The sequence below is a fragment of the Microtus pennsylvanicus genome, chromosome 8 (assembly GCF_037038515.1).
Source record: "Microtus pennsylvanicus isolate mMicPen1 chromosome 8, mMicPen1.hap1, whole genome shotgun sequence".
Classification (NCBI taxonomy): domain Eukaryota; kingdom Metazoa; phylum Chordata; class Mammalia; order Rodentia; family Cricetidae; genus Microtus; species Microtus pennsylvanicus.
In genome coordinates, this window is record NC_134586.1 from 17,676,698 (window position 1) to 17,694,537 (window position 17,840).

General features: G+C 38.4%; 1 protein-coding gene across 1 annotated transcript in view; it reads right to left on the reverse strand.

Annotated features, from left to right (window-relative positions):
- Positions 1-256: 256 nt before the first annotated feature.
- LOC142855921 (killer cell lectin-like receptor 2) overlaps positions 257-17,840 on the reverse strand; it is a 102,611-nt gene continuing 85,027 nt past the window's right edge. The window contains exons 11-12 of the transcript XR_012911564.1: positions 4,157-4,322; positions 257-338 (exon numbers count right to left, since the gene is read on the reverse strand). The gene's annotated coding sequence lies outside the window, so the exon portion shown is untranslated. The remainder of the gene's footprint in view (positions 339-4,156; positions 4,323-17,840) is intronic.

Sequence of the window (17,840 nt, forward strand, 5' to 3'; positions counted from 1 at the left end):
GACTTTCATCTGCCACCTGCTGTTCCCCTGATATGGCCACTAATACCTTGCACTCTGTGCCACACATTTATTTTTTTTCTATGTTTGTTGCAAAAAGTATCACAGGGAAACATAGTTTAAAAATATCTCCTACACACCATAATTTATCCCTGATGCATGAGCTGAATTTTTGGAGTCCATTCGTTATGGTGGGATTCCTTGCTCAGGCTTGATGCAGGGGCGGGAGGACCTTGGTCTTCCCTTAAGCTTTAATGACTTCCCAAGGAAGGCCTTATGCTTTCTGACAGAGTAGATGGAGGTGGGAAAAGCAGGAAGCAGGGGAGGGGGAACTGAGTTTGCTATGTGAAATGAAAAAGAAATAAAAAATAAAATAAATTTATCCCCTAGTAATAATGAATTGTATTTTACTTGTGGATAAAAAATTAGCAATATGAAATAGATGAGGAGTTGAGTTGTGATCAAGAGAACATGTCAATGTTTTATTTGTTTCTATTCATTTATTTTTTGTTAATGTATGCACATGTGTTTGCAAATATCACACAGGACAGATGGAGTAAGAATATAGTTGAAGGAGACACTTCTTTCTTTCTCCTGTGTGGCATCTGAGGTTTGAACTCAGGTTATCAGGTTTGGTGATAGTGACCTGATTGCACTGAATCATGTCACTGGCTCAAGACCATTTTTTATGACTTTAGAGAAAGTGAAAAACCCTTAGTGATACTCTTATTTTTTATTCCATATTCTGTATATTTTAATTAATATACTTTGTTTTAATAATCATGGTCTTCATTACAGTAAGCTTCATTTGTAAATAACTGCCCATTATCTTTTTTTTGTTTTATAGTGATTTGATAGTAATAAAATTAGGACGTGCCACAGGAGGCTGTGCATTTCTCAGCTCAACAGGCATACAAGATTATGATTGTGATAAACCCCTTGGCTGTATATGTGAAAAAAGAGCACAAAAGTGTAAGCAAAGAAAAGGTAAAAATGGAATGTTGCCATCTGTGTTTGTTTCCTCTGATGATTTCAGACTAGTTAACACCTGAATGTTTCATTCACAGGTCTCAGTTGGCTGCATAAACCAAGTGAGGAGCTGGAAAGGGAAGATGACTTTCCAAAATCTGACTTAACAAAGCAGAAGCCATCTTCCTTCCTGATAAAAAGAGCAGCTTGTGTCAACAGTACTGATGCTCTCTGATCCCAGGCCCTGAAGAATCACTTTTTGTTTCCTGAATGACACATGGAACGAAATACAGAACATTGATAAATGGCACACATATCTTATTATCTCCAGATTAAATCATCTCTGTATCCATGGCTTTGACATAACAATGAAGTAAAATGCAGTTGTATGTTTCTGTTTCCTTGCTAGTTAGCTGATTACTGTTTGATATATTTTTTGCAGGTGGAAGAATTTATCTTGAAAAAGCATTTATTTTCTGTAAATTATAATTTCAGACTTACTTGATAAATAGTTTCAAAATAGTTTAATGAACCCATACCATAGTCCAAATATTCTCTTTCTCGATAGCTTGATGAGAAGTAGAACCCCTATAGACATGGTAATATTCATTGAGGCCAGCTTGATGGATGTCTCAGATGTATAATCTTACAGGTACAAAAGTTTGAAGAGAGTAAGTTACATAGTGAAATTTTTGAATATTGTGGGCTATAGAGTGAGATTCTCTCTCAGGAAGCCTAATAATTATGATGGTGATAATAATAATACCAAACTGTCCTTAAATATTTTCTAATGACAAATAAATTATTTTAAAACATCATTTTGAAGTAATAAATTGTAGTATTGATAAAGTTATATGTTCTAATCTATAATCCATGTTCATATTTGTCAGTTTTCTGGGTGTTTGCTTCCTCTCATCTGGGTGACAACTGAAAACTGAGCCTTTTCCCTTCCCAGAATTATTCTGTTCTGGCCACCCTGACTATAATTCTGCTTGACAACTAGCCAATCAGCTTTTTATTAAACCAGTACAGGTGACAAGTGTCACAGAGTTCAAGATCATTGTCCCACAACATGTAACAAAAGGATAAATACTCATACCACAAAGACATTTGTTCAATTGTTTTCATACCAGCCTTACTCATAACAGCCAGAACCTGGAAACAACGTAGATGCTTTCAAATTGAAGAATGGATAAAGAAAATGTGGTAAATTTAAATAGATATATTTTATGTGCCTTTGAATTGGAGTTCTTCCCCTTCCATTCCTTTTATTCTTAGGTTCAATCTTCTCATGGTATCCTAGTTTTTCTGGATGTTTTATGTTAAGAATTCATTGGATTTATCATTTTCTGTGACCAATGAATCTATTTCTTCTATAGTTTCTTCAACATTTGAGATTCTCTCTTACATCTCCTATATTCTGTTGGTTATGCTTGCATCAGTATTTCATATTTGTTTACTCAGGTCTTCCATTTCCAGAATTCCCTTGTTTTGTGTTTTCTTTATTGTCTCTATTTCACTAATCAAGTTTTAAACTGTTTCCTTCACCCATTTGATAGCTTTTCTTAGTTTTCTTGAGTTTCATTAAGAGATTTATTGATTTTTTTCCAATTTTTTGTTGTCTTTCCTCCATTTCTTTAAAGCATTTTTTTTTTCCATTTACTCCTTAAGGGTTTCTACCAGTTTCTTAAGGTTATATTTAAGATTGTTTTCTTCTGCTTCTTCTGGATTAAGATGATCAAGTCTTTTTGTTTTATGACCAGTAGGTTCTGACATCACCATGTTCCTTTTAAGGATGTTGAATAAATTTTTGCATTGGCACCTACCCATCTCTTCCTCCAATTGGTGTTGGCAGTGTCTTTTCCTCTTGGTCAAATCTTTGCAGTTGCTGTCTTTGTCTGAGGTACCTGCTCTTACTCTGCTCTGTGCAGTTGCTGTCTTTGTCTTAGGGAGCCACTGAGGTCTCTCTTGACCCACTCTCTTGGTTCACTCTGTGCAGTTTCAGTCTCTTGATCTGCTCTGAGTTCCTCTGAGGTCACAGGGGATGGGTGGGTTTGGGGGCAGAGTGGGTCTTCTTGCTTACAGTCATTGGGGGAGGGTGTTGGAGCACCCTACATGCAAGAAGTTTACCTGCTTACTGACTAGTGAAACGGAAGCAGGTGGGGAAGGGACACATGGATTTGCCCTAGTACTGAGGGCCTCGGGAGGGGGGTTCCAGCTGGCTAGCTGATCACTCACCTTGTTGTCTGCTCTATGCAGTTACCACCTGTGCTCCAGAGTTTCTCTGAGGTACTGGAGATGGGTGGATTTGGTGGCGCTGTGAGTAGTAGTTTAGCAGATCTGAACAATGGAGGGTCTACATGTACACTTTTGTCAAATATTTGTTCATATTTGTGAATCTCTCAGTGAGTTTTTCTCTTGTAGTTGTCATATGTTGAGTGTACATATATATATGTGTGTGTGTATAGAATTGTATATATATATATACATATATACACTTTGTATTCAAAACCTTTGATAGACAAATATGTTATAACATTTTCCTACTGTCTACATCTGTATATTCTAAAATACGTCATTTAACAATAGAAAAGTAAATATTTTATTGAATTGTAACTTACCACTTTTTATGTTTTCAAACTAATGCTTTAATTATATCAAATTTGAAGAGATTTATTTGTGCCTTTTTTCCTAAAAATTATATAGTTTTAACTTATTACTTTAGCTCAATTTATATTTTATTTTCATTTTTATTTTTTATGTAAGTATGTGTGTGTGTGTTGTTGTGATATTTTGTTTGTGTGTTAACAAATAAAACTTTCCTGAAGATCAGAGTGCAGGGCTAAGCCCGTAGAGGCCCGGGAGTGGTGGTACACACATTTAATCCCAGTATTTGGGAGACAGAGGTAGAGGAATCTCTGTTATTTCAAGATCACCCTGTGATACATGAGATTGAATTTGTCTAAAACAGAAAAAGAGCAAACACAAATGTGATCCCAGCCTTTGGGATCCCACACTCTTAATCCCATCACAAGGGAGTTAGAGACAGGAATGATGTGGCTGGACAGAAAGAGGAATATAAGGCATGAAGAGACAGGAGCTCAGTGCAGTGGTAACCTATTATTAGTTGATAATCATCAGACAGTTTGCAATGTCTAGTGTGTACAGTGCCTAGGAGCAGAGCACTCACCTTTGTGGCAAATGTCTTTAGAACCGTGAGTCTCATCCTGACTGGCTGGACTCTGTGACTCTGAAGAGGACTCAAAAACTCTTGAGTTTGAACATATCACGTGCTGATTCCTCATTTTGGGCAGAAGCAAGAAGGCTTAAATTAAAATATTGTCTTGGGATGATGTCTAGGTAAAGAAAAAATTAAAATGTCCAAGTTTAGAACATTCCAGAACTTTATGCTGGCGTAGGGTGGAAGATTATTAACTCATTTAAAGATCTGAATGCTGTAAAGATCTGAATGCTTCCAGGTGGCTGGCTTTCAAAACATATGATAATTAATAAACAAATTATTAAATCATCAGTATTTATGATTTATCTTGCTTCTTCCATTAAACAGTATTTGAAGGGGCAATAAATAAACAGGTAATATTAACAATTTTTGGTGATCTCAATTCATTCAACACATTATCTCTGATGACATTTTCAAAACTCATTTATAATTTCATTAATTCCCTAAAAATAAAATGTCTTCCTATTATAAAATTCTACAAAGTGCAGAAGAAAGTAGACAAACCACTTGAGCTAATCACCAACTAATTAATTCTACTGATCACTCTATATCACACACATACACAACAAAAATCATAGCACAATGAAAGAAAATTCTCTTGAAGCTAAATTCCAACAGACCTAATACAGTCTTAATACGATCAACTGTCTTTCCTATCTCTGTTACTGTCATGCCGGCCATTTCTAACTGATTGGTATTTCTATTGAATAAGTATGATCCTGTGTAAAGGTGTCTGAAGGAATCAAAATTGCTGTTACCTATAGCTCATTCAGGTGGTGATGAAGATGGAGGAAACTGGGGATGTAGAACGAGTTGTCCTTTCCTGTTCTCGTTCCCCTCAGAAGCTCCAAATGAAACACAGAAGAGAGTCCCTCTGCAAGATACTTCAGCACTTAAAGTTCTGTCCCTCCTCTCGACCAAAGTGAAAAGAGGAAATTGTACGTTGAAAGCTAATACTGAAAGATCGGAATCATGAACTATGCATTCCTGCTTATGAAATAATTCCACTTCATACGCAGCAGAATCACATTTTTAACCAGTATTTCTTGACTGAAAGGAAAAATGTAGATACATTTTGACAAAACACTGTCAACATTTTCAGCTAAAATATAATGTGATTAAAAGAAGCCATTGTTTAGAAGAAATTATTGAAACATCTCTATATGAATATAAGGGTATATAGAATAAATGGGATGACTAAATTTTTCAGTTCCAATTTATGTAATTTTCAGGAATTTTGTCTTAGTTTAATATTTATTACTATTTAAGGGGAAGCAGAACTGTTTATTTTTTAATTTTGTCTATTGAAGTCAATGTATATTAGGAATGCCATATTATGACAGTCACATTCCCTTTGTGATTTTCTTGGCATTTATTGATCTAAACTTTAATGTTTACTATGAAAGTTGATGTCTTTCCACATTGGTTTCTTTCCTGTCATTTCTATGAGGCTGGGCTATTAAACCCAAGCTCTTGCACGTCTGCCACAAGAGATGAACTTTGAGCTACATGTTCATCTTTTGAGGACTTGCTTATTTGTTTGTTTGTTTGTTTGGTTGGTTCCTGGTTTGGGTTTTTGGTTCTGTTTCAGACAGGATCATGATGTACAACTAATAATGACCTGAAACTCACTGTGAAGCCCAGGCTGGACTCAAATCCAATATTCTCCTGCATCCTCCTCCTCAGTTCTGTGTTACAGATACATATTACTGAAACAGTTTACACTGTGTGTGTGCCTGTCTCTGTGTGTCTGTGTGTCTCTCTGTGTGTGTCTCTCTTTGTGTGTGCGATGTGTATGATGACTACAATACTATTTATATAAACAAAAACTTACATGCAACAAGACATGATAATACACTGCTGCAATCCCTGGAATCACAGGAAGGAGAATAATCAGAAGTGCAAGGACAGCTTGGTGTACTACATATTGAGTTTCAGAACACCTAGAGCTATTAAGTGAGACCTTATCTGTAAAGCACCCCTCCTCTCTGGCAGCAGGTGTCATAAAGCAAGCCTATCCATCGCATTCATTGTTTTACATATGTTATCTGCAAATATCATCCTTCACGTTGTGTCGTGGGTCGACAAATGTTAGGCCTCACCCCAAATGATGACAACTGACAATAGATTTCCAACCTTGAAAAATCTGCACCCAAATAAACCTCTTTTCATTGTAACTTACTGAGCCTATTGCTCTGCTACAGTAACGGTAATGAACCAGCATACACATTGAGCTAGGTTCTTTATCCTATCATATCAAACTGGTAGTGGTAGCTAGTATTGTAGGCTTGGCAAGATCAAGCAAAGATAAGACTTAGGCGCACCTGCCAGAGATTATCTATGCTATATTTAGCTCTGAAAAAGACTATGAAGGACTATATTTGCTAGGTTAATCGAGGTGGGAAGATCCATCCATTGTAGCTGGTGCCATTTTCCTACACTGGGATCCCGTGTATGAATGAAGAGAGCATGCTGAGTTTGTATGCTCATTAATTGTTCTGTTTCTTGCTATGATGAAATTTGATCTGTTTCTTGCTATGATGAAATTTGATCAGCTGCCTCAATCTCCAGCTACAGTGACTTCTTTACCACAAAGGACTATAAACTTGAACTGTGAGTGAAAAAGAACCATTCATTCCTATGCTGGCTTATCTATGTTTTATCATAACAGAAAAAGAACCTAAGACACTGTGATGGCAAGTTGTTTTGCTTTGTTTTAGAATAGAGAAAATAAGTAAAACTCAGGATCTGAGAAATTCACAATAGTGAGAAAAACAACACTGATGACCTCAAGTCTGAGGATTTCCATCAAACTGTTCACAGAAAAGTTAATGCTGTTGAGACATTTTTCTGATTTCCATCCATGATGGGAGGCTGTGGTGCTCAGGAGGAACACGGAGCAAATGCAGAGCACACATGTGAGTGTTGTTTGTCTCCTCTCTCTCTAAGACTGTGATTCAAGCTCAATGTCCTTTCATTCCTGTCTGTGACAGTAGAATGGACAACAGATATGGTGTCAGCAGTGTGCTTGACAAGCAAGAAGAAGAGTGTGAACAGAAACTGCATACATGGTAGAGACAGAATCATACAAATAACTGGAAAGGCAAATGAAGGAGCAGCTGCAAATTTTATATTCTGTTTATTAGGAAGCTCTGAGTTTCTGATAAAGTCTGCAAATGAAGATGATTACATTAAAGATTGAGGCTCTTCACATCTAATTGATTGACACTCAGACTGCAGTTCCTTGAGCAAAGTGTAGCATAAAAAGGAAGCATGAAACTTAATCTCAACCAGCTAATAAAATAGAAAAGTGAGAAATGTACAAAATGTTTTTCATTTTCTTTATTTTTTTCTTCTAACTTCACTTTTGTGTAAAAACACATACAGATAAACATAAATATATATCCACTATATGTCTATGTTTCTGGTTCCTTGCTACAAGAATCACTTTTATTTGAAAGCCACATCATGTGCCCACTCACTTGTGGTGAGTCTGCAACTAGGAAGCTGTGCACATCAGTGCAGTCACACCTTCCAACCTCTGGTCACACCCTCAGCCCTCAGCAGGCTTTATCATTTCACATGTGCAAACTGCTCTTCCTGCCCAAGCTGAGGAGGTTATATGGATTAGCTAAGAGTCCACGGAGAAGTTTAGCTTGAACCACTTTGCTGGGAAAACTGTCTTTTTTGGTTGGTTTCCCACCTGATATTACTTCTTTTCAGAGGCTAAAGGTTGACAACACTAAACTTCACACTTCTTAAAACAAAAAAAAGAAAAAAAAAACAATCAAAAAGAAAAAACCCTCTATTTTGAGATTTTCTGTGCCCATACTCACCTGATTGTCCTAGCATTTATAATCAGAGTTGTTCTAATACTCTGTTATTGTACCTACCCACACAATGCTTATGTATAGTGCTAGTGTGTCCTTCTGGTCTAGAAGCACTGAGAGCAAGGAAATTAGAAAGACATTTTTGGAATTCAGTAAGAGTAATAAAGGGACCACTAACGGGTTTCAAATGGATATCTAGGCTCTTTCATATTGGGGAATGAAATCTATCACTAAACTTTTTGCCTCTTCAGTTCCAGTCTACTCACTATATCATAGGACAGAGAAGAGACTCTCCAACTCTGCTACATCCTCTGTGGAGTCTATAGGCTCTTCTCATCCTTCTCAAAGCATTCTTTCTTTTAAATTTAATTTTTTCCTGACACATAGTCTGATAAGAGTCGAGGATGGCCCAGAAATGCTTTGTAGCTGAGACAGGCCTGGCCTCCTGATTTTCCTCCCTCCAATTTGTGAGTTCTTCAGTTACAGTATAAGCCACTTGATTCCAGCCCTCATATCGTTCTTTCACTTTGTATACTTTTTTATTTTTTTTCAGATGTTTTATACTGGCTAGTTATTCAGTAAGCCTAGGAATGCATCTATTTAAACAATCAAAGGGAACTGTGGTGCAACTTGCACCTTAGCTCTTCAAAGTAACTCTTACACATATTAAGTGAAGATACAGGTTTCTAATAGTTCAATATGCAAATAATGTCTATTGTTCATCTTCCTGATAAAAATGTTCATAGAGTGAACTGGACAGTTGACTAAGCAGATCAGAGCACTGGCTGCTCTTCCCAAAAACCCAGTTTTGATTCTGTGAACCCACACAGGGCCTAAGAACTATCTGTATCCTCAGTTTCAGAATCTCTGACTTCATCTCTAGCATCGAGGAGTAATAAGCTCATTATCTGGTACACAGACATACATGCAGGCAAAACAACCATATATATGAAAAAAGTTTTTTTCAAAAACTGTTCACATATAGACCAGCTTGGCATTGCTTAAATACTTGCCTGTCCTCTTCACAGTACAAAGAGGCACAGAACATTGAGAGTTAAAAGAAAACTGAGTTAGTATGAGATTATAGGAGAGCCTGGTGAACACATCATTTCTCCAGTCTTTCTTGCTGCTCTCTGTTGTTGCATTGGGTGCACAGGGGTAATACGCTCAAGACTATATGTAAGAAGATGTGGATATGTGCATAGTGAAGAAACTTTCTAAGAGTTCTAGTGAAAAACTAAACATAATTCCTGAAAATATTGAATAATTTACCAAGGTAAAACCATAAAAGGTAAGTTTTAAAAAAGAACATTGATTTTAGTTTTATAAATTAACAGATAACTTCAAAATATTGAAAGACAAATTATCATTATAAACTATCAATATGTGTAAGACATAAGTCAGAATACTCAGAAAAATAAAGACCTCACCCAATGGTGAATGAAGACATACCATGAGTTCAAACATTTATTTTAACAGTGTAAACGAATGCAGACAGATTGTAAAAATATATATACAGCTTTAATGGCAAAATAGACTTACAGAACCACTGTTCCCGCGGAGTCCAGGAAAGCAGAAGGGAAGGCTGGGAGCACGCTCACCAAATTCATAGGCAAACATTAGCCCAAGGCGAACACGCCCCCCAAGGGGAGGGACTTATCCCTACATCTCTCCTTTTTGTCTAAATAAGACAGAACCAAACCAAATACAACTATATACAATAACAACAAATAATAAATATAACAAACAATATTGAGAACAAAAGCTTTGCTAAACATTCTATCTCAAGGAGTCCAAATAATGTAGAGAGTAACTACAATTATATAATCTTCAACTCCGTCAAAGATTTGAGAAGGGAATAAACACTACTCAACAAACGAGATATATCCAAAATGTACAACAATTGACAGAGACAACTGACTACCTGGGCAATCACCCAAAGTCTCGTTTGCAATGTTGAGTCAACCAATTTTGGCTAAGGCCTAACATAACTGACATACCATAATTAAAGGCAAGGAACTTTTCAAAACTATCTTACCCTGTCTTGGCAGGATATGACAGTCCTGTTTTATTCATTGATGCACACTCTGTATCTCTGTCAGTGGTTGAGGTATAGGCATTTCTTTGCCCAAAGGCCAGTTCTGCCAAATAGAAAGGCTCCAGGTGGAGTGTCATTGGTGCTCAACATTCTCTCGGGAATAGAAGAAGATGGGGCCCCACAATTCTACCTGGTTGATATGACATCATGATACTGATAGCGCTACTACAAGACCTGCTTTGGGTACCAGCTGCACAAGACTATCCCAACTTGGTTAGCTGAAATGGTGCACATCTTGTACAACATTCTGGTCAGACCTCCACAAAATACTCAGAGACTATTTGCAATTTTAAAAGACATTGATCTTGAAATTTAACCATCATTTTACTTTCACAGGATCCCCCAGAAAGAACGTCGCCCCCATGACAGCTGGAAGTAATTCTAGAGGACGACGTCCCCTCTCCCAGTAAAGTTTACCTCTGGGTTTAGGGACATCATTTAGGGGTTGGGAGGTTGGGGGAGGAATTTTATAAGCTCAGGGATCATTTTGAAAAAAAAAGAGGGAAAATGATGGGATAATAGATTTATAATTGTGAGTTACTGCTTTTAGACAAATATATTGGTATCTATTCTTGTATATTGATACAAAGTTAAATTATATTGACTATTGTATGCATGCATGTTTCTATCTCTGTTTAAAACATTTTTTATATATTGACATATATTGTATTGATATATATATATATATATTGTATACATTTACCATATTGCAATGTACATTTCTACCTCTGATTAAGATACTTATATAATGTTTGTGCATTGATATATATTTGCCATATTGCAATGTATATTTGTACAGTGTTTATATTTGGAGGTCATTATCCTCATTTGTTACACAGTTGTTTATTGTCTTAGTCTTTAAGTTAGATAGATATTGAGAATTATATAGATAAATAGTCATCTAAGTTTGCCATTTATAATTAGACTAATCAGGTTCTTTAGATATATAGAGATTATACTCAGTATAGATCGATAATCTTCAACTTCTTCAAAGAGCTGTAGAAAATGGCCTTTAATCTAACTCAGAGTGTTGTGGTAGTGAGACACAATTGCTCCTGGCAACACCACTCTATTCCCAATCCTTTAAATCAATAACTATGAGAGGCCTTCCTTTTGGTAATAAAGAGGGCAAAGGAATTCCAGATTGCAGAGGGCCCATAGGTTGAATAACCTTGTTGATGGTTCTGAGATCTGTCACCATTCTCCATTTACCTGATTTTTTCTTAACCACAAATACAGGAGAATTCCAAGGGCTGGTAGATTCTTCTATATGTCCAGCATCTAATTGTTCTTGTACCAGCTGTTCTAAAGCCTGTAACTTTTCCTCAGCTAAAGGCCATTGCTTTGACCATATTGGTTTCTCAGACAACCATTTTAGAGGTAAGGCTGTTGGTATCTCTGAAGGGACATCGATTGCTTGTTCTTGCACAGCCCGAATGGCTGGTTTTCTCTGTTTGTAATATCTTTTAATATTATTCTCAGAAATATAGGCTCTAGAAGTAGCAGGAATGTTAATTTCGGTATTCCATTGTTGTAATAGGTCACGACCCCATAAATTCATTGCGATATTGGCTACATATGGCTTTAATTTTCCTATTTGTCCCTCTGGCCCTATACATTCAACCCATCTCGTGTTCTGCCTTACTCTAGATAGGATTCCAATTCCCAGGAGCTGATCATTTACATTCTGAAGAGGCCAATACGGATGCCAAGATTCTGGGGTAATGATACTTACATCAGCACCTGTGTCCAGCAGGCCAGTAATAAAAATGCCATTTACACACACTCTCAGTTTAGGTCTTTGATCATTTATAGAAGTTTGCCAAAACACACGTAACTTATCTTTCTGATCATTATTGCTTGTAACAGTAGGCATGGGGCTTCCTAATTGTCCTGACGAGGCACCTTCTCTGCAGAAACTGAAAATGACTGAACCATGTTTGCCATGGGGGCCTGTGAGGCCCTCCCTCTCACGTTTCCCATCTGTATCAGGTTGCCTTGTCTATCTCTTGTAGACCTGCATTCATTCCTCCAATGTCTGCCTTTTCCACATCTTCTACATAAACCTGAAGGCTGAGTCCTCCTATTCCTCTTATTTCTAGAAGATGCATTATTATTATTTCGGAAATCTATTGTCTACAATTCCTTTTCATATGACCCATTTTGCCACAATTAAAACATTTGGTATTCTGGTGTCTCCTTTAACCATTGGAAATTGCTTCTTCTACCCATGCTTCAGTGCCATAATCAAATGTATCAACATTGAGTGTATGCAAGACCCATTCTTCCAAGAGCGCTGATCTGAGCTTTAAAGTCCCCAAAAATCCTTTTGCATTCCACATTTGCATTTTCATAAGCCAAAGACTTAATCATTATACGTCTTGCTTCTGGGTCAGATATCCCTATTTGTACAGCCTTAGTTAATCTTTGTAAAAAGTCACTAAAGGGTTCTCTCTGACCCTGTTTAACTCTGACAAATGATTCCATTCTCTGTCCTGGGTCTTGTACCCTGTCCCAAGCCCTTAAGGCTGTTGTAGTACACATGGAGAGTGTGTTTTCATCCAAATTAGCTTGTTCCTGAGGGTTGGAAAAGAGCCCTTCACCTAGAATTTTATCTAGGGAAATGTCAATTCCTTTCGCTTTTTCCTGCTGTTCTAAGAGTCTAGCCTCTTGCCTGAATAAGCATTTCCATTTCAATTGCGGTCCACTCTCAAGTACTGCAGAGCTCAGCTGGAGCCAGTCCGAGGGGGTTGCTCTACTTGTTGTGGCCCAAGATCTTAGCATCTCTTTAACAAAAGAGGCTTGCATCCCAAAAGTCATGACAGCCTGTTTTATTTCCTTGAGATCATTCATACAGACAGGCTCCCATGTATCCTCCTTGATGACCCTAGGGTTTCTGGAACCAATCACCTTCTCTGTTGTTATTACTGGAAAGGCAGGTAGAGCTGTAGGTAGAGCTTTGTGGAAATTGCCCCAGAGAGATTTACCCACAGATGTAGTTAAAATTTGCCTTTCTACCCTTTGCTCTTCTTCATCAGAATTTAGAAAGTCCTCAATCTTTTCAATTCTATTCACCATTGCCTTCTGCAATGTCTGAATCTCCTGTCCAGAATTATGTTCCAAAGCCTTCATTGAGGATTCTAAAGTATGAAGTTTGTCCGTTAGAGATAACATCTCATCTTTGGACATAATTTTAATGGCACAAACCGTGCCTTCTTGTATTGACAATCTTTCCATCAAACTTGCATAAGCTTTAGACAAAATCTGATTGTCACATTCAGCAGTTTTGATTCTCTCAGTTAATGTTTCATTTCCTACAGAAAGGGACTGGAGCTTATGGTCCAAATCAGCTGTTCCCTCTTCCATAGTAATGAATTTCTCCTTAATATCAGCCACTAATGTTTCAGTTCCTACTGAAAGGGACTGAAGCTTACGATCCAAATCAGCTGTTCCCTCTTCCATAGTAATGAATTTCTCCTTAACATCAGCCTGGAGAACTTCAAACTGATTCTTGAGAAGATTGTTGTCATTCTCAATTGTTTTTAAGCATTCAACCTCTGCCTTAAGAAGCCTGGATTCGTCTTGTAAAGACTTTATCATATTTCTATTATCAAACCATTTAGTGACAATGAAAACTACAAATCCCAGAAGGATCCATAGATGTGGGGTGATAGACACCTCTTGTAAAATCTCCCACATGGTACAATTTAAAAAACTGTTAAATTCTTGAATCCTAACGTGTTCAGACATTTTATTTATAAAAGAAACTTTTTTTTACCTGCAATGATCGGTTCCTGCCAGTGGTGGTCTCTGTGTTTTTTGGAGCCTGTCCTGGAACTAGCTCTTGTAGACCAGGCTGGCCTCAAACTCACAGAGATCCGCCTGTCTCTGCCTCCCAAGTGCTGGGATTAAAGGCGTGCACCACCACTGCCTGGCTGGCCTCAAACTCACAGAGATCCGCCTGCCTCTACCTCCCAAGTGCTGGTATCAAAGGCGTGCGCAACCACCGCCTGGCCAAGTCACTTTGTATCAGACCAAATCTGCCATTGTGGCGGCTTTTGTTGCAAAACCACAGGTACTTGAGCTTCTGCTACTTCTGGCAGTGGGGTTCCGCTGCAAAGTTAGCCAAGGCAGGCAGAATGGGCCTGTGTGGCCGAGTGTGTCTCGGACTTGGCACTGGGGCCCGAGTCACGAACTAAAAAACAGCACCCAGGAGGGTGCTGTGTTAGCTAGCGGGCTACCTGCTTGAGTCAGGGGCAAAATAGCCCGACGTTGGACACCAAAATGTAACGGTGTAAACAAATGCAGACAGACTGTAAAAATATATATACAGCTTTAATGGCAAAATAGACTTACAGAACCACTGTTCCCGCGGAGTCCAGGAAAGCAGAAAAGACGGCTGGGAGCATGCTAGCCAAATTTATAGGCAAACATTAGCCCGAGGCGAACACGCCCCCCAAGGGGCAGGACTTATCTCTACAATTTATTTCCTCTTTTGAGAATTCTTTGCTTAGACCATGTACCCTACTTTTAATTGGGTTGTTTTCTTTCTCTTTGATTATTTATTTATTTATTTTACAACCTAAACTCAGTTTCTCCTCCCTCCTTCCCAGTCCCTTTCCCCACTTCTCCTCTACCCCTCCTTCATCCACTCCTCTATTTTTAATGAAAAATGGGTAGGCCTCCCATGGATATCAAGAAAACATGGCATATTAAGTTACCGTAAACTCAATGTCTCCCCTTTTATCAAGACTGGGCAAATCAACCCAATATGAGAAGTAGGGTCCCAGAAAACCAGTAAGAGAAACAGACCATTCTCCCACTGTTAGGAATTCCACAAGAAGACCAAACAATACAATATATATGCAGAGGTCTTAGATCAGTTCCTTGCATGCTTCCTGATAGTTGGATTAGATTTGGTGAGCTCCTATAAATCCAGTTTAGGTGATTCTGTTTTATTGTGATGTCCTTGATCCCTCTGGCTTCTATAATCCCTCCCTCTTCTATTCATCAGGATTCCCCAGGATTAGCATAAAGTTGGCCATAGGTCTCTGCATCTATTTCCACAAGTTTGCTGGATGAAGCCTTTCTGGCAACAAGTTTCATAAGCACCAATTCCAGCACATCTAATAGGCAGAATAGACTGTAGGTCAAAGATTATGTGGTTGGGTTGATGCCCAATCCTTCCATTGCAAGTCTTGCCTAATCACAGGAGATCCCAGTTCAGGCTATGTTATGGATAGGAGACTTAGTTGAGGTCATCCTTGTAGATTCCTGGGAGTTTTCATTGCACCAGCTTCCTACATAACCCTCAAGAGCCTGCAACCTTCCAGATGGCTCTTTCAATACTTCGTCCACTCCCACCTGATCCCTTATGTTCCCATCCCAACTGCCCCCAGTCTACCCATGAAATCTCTTCTATTTCCCCTACCCAATGAGAGCTGATCAATGCCCTCAAGTCCAAGTTTTGCTCATCAGGTGCACAGTAGCAATGTGGTCAAATCTATAGGATGTTCTGCTAACTCTTTTACTAGATCTCTGAATTCTGCCCCAAGAAAAAAATTCATGCTGCTCCTTTAGGAGTGACTGTGTTCTCCAGAGTTGGCTGTTCCATAGAGGATTCTTCTCTACTTTTGGTTTTCTATATTTACCATTTAAAATCTCCATTTTCCATATATTTCCATGTGGTTCCTTCATAGTGCCTCCTGCCATGTTGATGTGCAGATAGGTCTGCCAAATTTTGTACCTCATACCTCCCAGACTGTGAGCCTAATGCATCTCTTTTCTTCATAAATCATTCAGCTTTAGGTATTTAGAAACAACAGTAATTGAAGTTGGTAAACTGGATTGATTGATTTGTTTCCCTTTTAACATCTTAAAAACTAAATTTATTAACTCCGTACAAGGGAGGGAACCCTGACTGCTCTTTGGGTTGGAGAGGGAGGGGGAGAGGAGTGGGGAGAGGGGAGAGAAGGGTGGGAGGAGGGGGAGGGAAATGGGAGGCTGGGAGGAGGGGGAAACTTTTTTTTCTTTTTCTCAATAAAAAAAAAAACTAAATTTATTTTACAATTTCCTAGCTATTTAGAATGCTTTTTGACTACATTCATCCTTACCCATTTTCTCCTTCCCATCCTCTGTCAATACTTTTTTATTTCTAAATGTCTTTTTCCAATACTAGTATCTTTTTGATTCATTTTGTGCTTCACTGATTTATTTGTTTCTTTTCTGGGGTCCCTATATCTGGCCTTGCCTCTGGAAAAGTCAAAATCTTCTTCTAACATTGTAGACCACGGTATGGAGCCCAGGGAGGGGGTGCAGTCTAGGCTCTTGGGCAGGGTTAAAAGAGTTTAATGGGCAGTGTTTTACCTGGGGTCTTCTCGATACTCTAACCTCTGAAAATGCTGTCAGGGTATGGGCCCTAATGTGGAGCCCCAGGAAACATATGCATTTTTGGGATTGCTGGGTTGATTTTAAGGAGTGTTAGTGAATGGGGATAAGTGTTTTACCTAGTTTATCTGGATCCCACCTGGCCCCTGATAAAGCCTAAGACTTCTTTCAAAGTAGTAGGCTGGTATATGGAGCCCAGGGGTGGCAGTGCAGTCTGGGGTTGTTGGGCAGGCAAAAAGAGATTAAATTGGGAGGTGTCCCGTACATACATGGCATCCCTAGGACCAACCTGGACTTCAGTAAAGCTGCTGACTCTAACATGAGTGGGGGCCTGGCTTGTTTGTTGATTTTCTGTCCCATCCAGTTTCCCACAACTGTTTAGCCCCAAGTAAAATCACACATAGGTTTCCATAAATTATAAGCTGATTGGCCCATTAGCTATAGCCTCTCACTGGATGACTCTCACATCTTGATTAACCCATTTTTCTGATCTATGTTAGCCATGTGGATCAGTACCTGTTTCAATGAGGCAGATCACATCCTGCTGCTTTGGTCATCTGGGCAGGAGTCTGAGGAATCAACTTCCTCCTTCCCAGAATTCTCCTGTTCTCATTACATTATTTCTACTTCCTGTCTGATTTTTCTGCCTATATTTCATGCCTGGCCAATCAGCATTTATTTATAACATAAATGAGAGAATACAGACAATTCTCCCACACCAGCTGACACTGGGGTCCATAGATTTGCCCTCTGCTCAGGTAAAACTTAGTTTTCTTCTGTAGTTGTATGCCAAGATATGGGAGTACACACTTATACAGCCACTTTGGAAATCAGTACTGCAGTTCCTCAGAAAACCTGGAATCAAGCTACCATAAGATCGGATTATACCATTCTCAAGGATTTATCCAATGGATGTCCAATCATACCAGAAGGAGACTTTCTCAACTATGTTCAGAGCAGCTATTTTTATAATAGCAATAATGTCTAGAACATCTAGATGGCCCTCAATTAAGGAATGGATAAAGAAAATGTAGTACATTTATACAATAAAGTATTGCTCAACTGTTAAAAGCAATGACATCAGAAAATCTGAAGGCAAATGAGTGGAATTAGAAAAAGTCTTCCTGAGTGAGGTAACCCAGACTGGAAAAAGACAAATATGGTATATGTTCAATCATAAGAAGAGATTAATTGTAAAATCAAGGATAACTGACCCTGAGAAACTAGGTAACAAAGAGTCTTCTAAAGGGCACACGAGATCTCCAGGAGAAGGAGAAATAGAAAATGTATCATGAATAAAATGCAAACAGGTGTGTGT